This window comes from Anopheles gambiae, chromosome 2 (genome assembly GCF_943734735.2).
Source record: "Anopheles gambiae chromosome 2, idAnoGambNW_F1_1, whole genome shotgun sequence".
Lineage (NCBI taxonomy): Eukaryota > Metazoa > Arthropoda > Insecta > Diptera > Culicidae > Anopheles > Anopheles gambiae.
The window spans coordinates 55,294,399-55,300,541 of NC_064601.1; the positions used below are offsets into that span (position 1 = coordinate 55,294,399).

At 44.8% G+C, this 6,143-nt stretch overlaps 1 protein-coding gene across 29 annotated transcripts in view; it reads left to right on the plus strand.

Annotated features, from left to right (window-relative positions):
- The window catches only part of LOC3291023 (mushroom body large-type Kenyon cell-specific protein 1), a 111,942-nt gene that overhangs the window by 85,541 nt on the left and 20,258 nt on the right, over positions 1-6,143 (plus strand). The gene's annotated exons all lie outside the window — the stretch shown is intronic.

The following is a 6,143-nucleotide window of genomic DNA, read 5'->3' on the forward strand; positions in this document are numbered from 1 at the left end:
CCAATCCATCGACCGCAATGTTTGGATGCATTTTTTTTGTCGCGTCACAAAAAGGGTGGAAAAAAGTAAAGCAAGTTCTCATCAAAATTTTAAACTTGCACCCTTGCAACCTTCATCCCAAACGAGACGAAGCCCCGGCAGCGCCATCATGGTCCGAAAACCTATACGCGGAATGCATCATACCGTGCCAGAGAATGGGATGACGACGTTCGAGCCTTGGAGGTGTGCTGCTTGCAGTTGTCGTCTTTCGTCGTCATCGTCGTCGTCGTCGTTGTCGTCGTTATCGTCGTCGTCGTCGTAGTGCCCCCGATGGTTGGCTTTATACTACCGTTCATTAGCCACCATTCCACCGCCTGATGGTTCGTTTCCGATTCGCCTTGGACCCCAAGTGCCCGTTGCAGAAAAGTGCATTTCCATCTTCGGTCGACTCACCGCAGGAACAGAGCGAACACGTGTGTGTATGTGTGTGTAAGCCTGTCGCGCAAGCTATAGCCGTGCAGGAAACAACGCAAAAAAGTCCCAAGAAAGGACGAATTGCCGTACAATGTTTACGTCTCGCAGCTCGTAACCTACAAAAACTGCCTCCACTTTCCTACGGTACGATTTTTGTATGCCAGTTGCATGTCTCTCTCCTTGAGATTTATTTTGTCTTTTTGTATACATGTGTGTGTGTACATAAGTGTTGGTGAAGTTTTTTAAAGAACGCTTTTTTGACGGTGGCATAAATTACACTCCCACATGCATTTCTCCCTGTTTCGTGCTGCGACTCAGTGCCTCTGCCCTCATTCCTCTTTTCCCCCCGTAAACCCTTTGCTATACTTTTCGCTATCTTAGTCTCTCTTGGCACAGGGTTCTATCATTCCATTTCCTCTACATCCTAAAAACAGCCCACTCGTGCACACACACACACACACATACAGACACACAGTTACTCACTCCGTAATCCTCCATTGCAAAAATATCATCCCGAAAACAGCGCACAAGGGGCCATGGCCCACACATGCACACGTCGGGTATGTTTGTGCACACATGCATGTTAGAATGCATTTTTCGGTGGCTCGAATCAAGATCCCTTTCCCCTCCCTCGGTTCAACGTTTCCGTTCCAGCTACCCGGTGCACCTTTGGTATGAATACGAATGCACACATGCACCGGCTTCAATGCACCGAAAATGCACCAACATGCTCATTACAGTCCTTCACCCTTCAAACGAATAAACCACAAACTGAAGGTTCGAATCTTTGTGCATGCGTGTTTGGGGTGCCTTTTGCCTTCTTTCTACCTCCCTCGCCCTTTTTTTGTTTTATATTCAAGGTGTGTGTTTTTGTATGTGTTATTTTTTTTTGCTTGTCTGAGCTGATTTTTTTTGCTGTACTTTTGGGTTTCGACAGCAATGAAAAGCATAATTGCTATGCTTTGCCACTGTCACATTGCACATTTTATACCACATGTACTTTGTAATGACTAGCGTCAGTTATCCTTAATTTTTGCCCATTTCACCCAACAGAAATGCAAATTGATGATGGAAACTGATGGTTAGAAACATATTACAAATGTGTAGATTATTTTAATAAAAAAATGTATATCGTCTTTTGATACTCTGAGTGTAGATTAAACATCCACCGAGCTCATGTTTTGAGTTGAGAGAAAAACAAAACATCTATATATGCCTATGATATTAACACGTGCTATATGCACTTTTTTGCACACCTTGCTCCGTACGGTCCTTGTATTTGTTTGTGAGTGTGTGTGTATGAGTTCTTGAGAAACTTTGCAAGGAACGGATGCACGTTCGAATATATCTAGCGTATGCGTTCGGTCGGTGCGGCGGATGGATGACGCTGCCTGAAGGCTAGTCGCCAAAAGATGCCGCCACCCACCTTGTGTGCCGGTGCCATCATTCTATCAGCGTCATTTGCAATGTCGTCACAAGCGTGTGCACCGTCGTCGTCCGACTCGGCGGATCATGTACCGAATACAGCATAGCACCGAATAGAAAACGCAGGACAAGCTATGGTCAGCCAGTAATGCCGGCTAGAACCGCTCCGAATACGAAGAATGAGATGTGAGAAATGTTATGTTTGCATTGCTCTTGTACAAAGCAACTGCCAACGTTTCCAACGTTAACTTGTTATGGAAGGTAAAAGGTGATACGGCGGAAGAAAACAAGACAACGGGCCAGCCGTTTTGCGGCATTCGCCTCACCCTAGGGACGGGAACGGATTCTTTTCTGCTACCTTTCTGCTACTGAAAATGCACAATGTAGTAATACCCGTCCGCCAAGGAGCCGACTAGAGGACCGGTATGCACCGAAACGTTAAAACATTATGCACAAAAAATGCATTCAGAAAAATATATGAGTTGCACTGCTCTTTACTACTCACACGAACGTGCATAGGCACAGCATACAAACAAACGAATGTGCGCACGTACATACACAAGCATAAAAATAAACTCATTCACATACACATATATGCCCTTATTTGCGGCCAAATGCATCGCGTTCCAAAAAGTTGGGCAGGATGCCTCTCAGGGAAACTCTACATTAAGCTTGACAGAGCTAAGAGAAATCTCTTTGTAGAGACGATTTTTTTGTGGATCGTTAGTTACGTTCTATCATTTTTTTTTTTGCGTTTCTGCTGACTTTCATGCTTATCAATTTTCTTTTATTTAACACGCATTTCAAACTCACTGATACGTTCATAAGACCAGTTCGATAGAGTGTGGGAAATATTATTCAAAAAGAAGTGTTTAGAGGATAGATACAGCATAAGACACAGCACCAAACGTAGCAGAGAGGTTTATTAAGCTAAATGCGTGAATGTGTGGATCAGTGTGTTCTGTGTTACAAAATGAACGCAAAATAGTCAACCAAACCTTTCATAAAACATCAATTGATATGCTAATCAGCTGCTTGTATGTCCTACGTTTTGTATAACTCCGGCTAGTATGCATGACAACAAGTCCAGATCTAAAAAATGACCTTTAAAGCACACTTGAAAAGCTGTTACATTTCGCGGATCTCTGACAAAATTGCGCCACGTATTAGTTTGAGTACAGCAAAGAAATCATGTGGCAAAAGCCCATCCCTTCCACCCCTCCCCCCAGCAACAGTCAACCTTAAACACAGAAAGGCAAAAGATTATTTTTTAGCTTATCGTTTCTGTTTTCTTTCGCCCTGGTTTGCTACCAACGAAACATTGTGAAGCCGCTAATATATATTAGCATTTCCTTCCAAATTATTTCGAACATGGTGAGTGCTGCAACCGTGTTTTCGACAGCTTGTGCACATGTACATTTACATCCTATTGCGGCAATCCCTGCACTTGGCACGTGACGATCTAACTGGTGTTACTTTAATGTGTAACAGTTTGTTGTTTTCCCGTGATTTAATATTGCCAGGCATATTTATTTGTGCATTGCCGTACTCTTCACATTGAGAATTCTTAATTTACCTCATTATTTAAGCACCTAGGCACGGTATTCGATTACCACCTAAACGATCATCAACCATTTCTAATCTCAAAATGAACATGGCCTCTGGCAGATTGATCAGCAATTTTCGGAGGCGTTCCTAATACTTTGTTTTCGGCCACTTTACTTCCCACCAGCTTCGTAAACGGATTCTTCTAAACCGGCCGCCATTAAACGAACGCATCGCAGCAAAACGCGACACAAAAGAGAACCGGCGCTAAAAAAGAAACCGGTCCACAGTTGAACCAACTAACAACAACCATCTTGATCCGTCGATGATGTTGGTGTGCATATAAGCAACGCTGTTGGATTGTAATGTAGACACCTCATCCACGACTTCAATTGTGCCTAAAAAGTATATTATAATCGTGTGTGTAAATGGAATTTTGAGGGTCTTAGAGTCAGCTAAGAAAATTTAACGATGAATATAATTTTTTTTTCAACATTCGACTAAAAATATTTACTGTGTACATATATTTGTCGTGTAAATCAAACCACGATTGCTTTAACTTGCACAATTTGCACTTTCTTTTCGTGTTGCCGAATGCAAGTGCCAATGCAATTCGTAAGCTTTTACATTCCTTACCTTCTAGCTCTTCGTTCTAAGTGTCTTTGGATTCAATGTTTTTGCAATGTACGAGGTTGCGCTTCCTAGAAGAAAGGTGCCGAAAGCAAAGAAAGAAAAAAATCGATCCCCTATTGACAAACCAGATTTCGAGGAAATTTGTTGCACCCGATTACCATTAGAAGGGGGATGCAACGCTGAACGCAGCGAAACGCGTCGCCTTACCACGTCGCGACCGTTTTTGTTTTCGGTTCCCACCAAACACCACCGATCCACCGAAAACTGCCTGCGAAAGTTTTCTGGGAATGACGCGACCACTTGAACCCGATTTCCACACCCTCGCGCATTGGTGCATCCCTCCCGCAGTTAAGTCGATTTGGGTGGGCAGAGGAGCAAAGGAGACTTGTGGCAGGGTGGATGTGGTTGTATGACGCTGGAATTTGGGCCAACAGCCGAACAAGAGGCCTCACAAAAATCGACACGTCTAGACATGCTCTCCTACTGCTTGCGCCCTTGCGCATCCCCTATCGCATTAAAACCTTCCTTCTGGTCGTCGCCCTACGACTATGACACCCCTTTTTGGATTCTTCTTCGGTGGCCTCTCAAATGCGCGCTCGCTCTCACTCCCTTTCGCAGGGAGAGACGTTTATCTTGGCAGCTAGCTATTCAACAGCTCCCTGTTTTCCGCCACAGCTTTGCCATTGTGCGAGAGTTTGTCGCAGCTTTTCTGTTTCCCTGCCTCCGCGAAGCTCTCTCATCCCATTTGGCTGGTTGGTATGTTTTTGTTTGCCCGGAAAGTCGCAGTTTTAACAACCGCCACGGTACCCCATGCTTATGCTGACAATCGAACCCGAGGATTGAAAGACGCATAAAGCGCTCGGGATACGACACACAACAAAAAAAAACCTCCACACAAGACATCCAAGATGCATTCTGTTGCACTGCACGACTGCGGGAGCGGCGAAATGTCCGGAGTAGCGGGGATAAAGCTGAGGGATGAATCCAGTAATGGCCGTGAGTGTAACCCCGAAAGCAACGACATAATCAGCACCATGGCCATTGCTTCCACAGATGTCTGTGCATTTTGAACCAGGCAAACGTCGGGTCGTCGTGCGAATCAAGAACGAATTGAACCGAAACGAGACTCGGAGCAAGATAAGAAGATCCTTCGATGCTTATGCCACGCCCGGCCCTCAAACATCGAAGGTACCCTTGTACCGTCGTGAAGTTGAGCTGGTCAGTAACCTGACGCGCGCTGGGCCATCGATACTGTACGCTAGCACCCCGACGGCACAGTGGAAACGTTTTATGATGCAATTATCGCTTCGTCTGCTTCCCGCGCCCATCAACAGTGACACCGCTAGGGTTATATCTCCCTGATTTTTTTCACTTTGTTGTCCTTCCACCGCACGAGCTGGCGAACAACGGATGGTCAGACGGGATTGATTTAACGTCGCATCTATCAGTTTGAATTGGGTTTGCTACGATTCGATTGATTGAAGTCTCTTCTAACCGTCTGCTCTGTTGCTACAACTCTAGCCGCCTGCGGTTTGTTCCAACGGCTGGGTCCTTCAAAAAATCCGTTGACAAACAAACTACGCGTGTCTGAACAAAAAATATTACAGAAAAATGGGAGAAAAACACACACACACTCTGACTGAATTGCCATAAAAATAGATCATGTTTAATTCGAAACTGGGCGCGCCTAGATGTTCCAGTTCTGGCGACCATTGAACGATGAATTCGAAATCGAAGGGACCCGGAAATGCCAGTGTATCTTATTGCGATGTATCAAATTCGATCCCAAGTGTAGCAAAATACGTTACCTTAGTCTTCTTTTTAAACAAACCAAAAATGTTCCGTTAAAGCTGAATTGTTTCACTCGCCTATACTGCTGCCGCCTGTGCGACGTCAACAACAAGAAGGATTAGGCAGCGTGAGGATGAAATCCTTCTTCCTTTCGACGTACATCCCTTCATTCTTCCACATTCGAGTTTAGCTGCTGACCGAATTAGGGCAAGTGGTCGTAGAAAGTGGCTTCCTTGCTGTTATTCCTACGGAGGTGGAGGTGGAACAGGCAAACACAGGTGGCTAGCTACTACCCA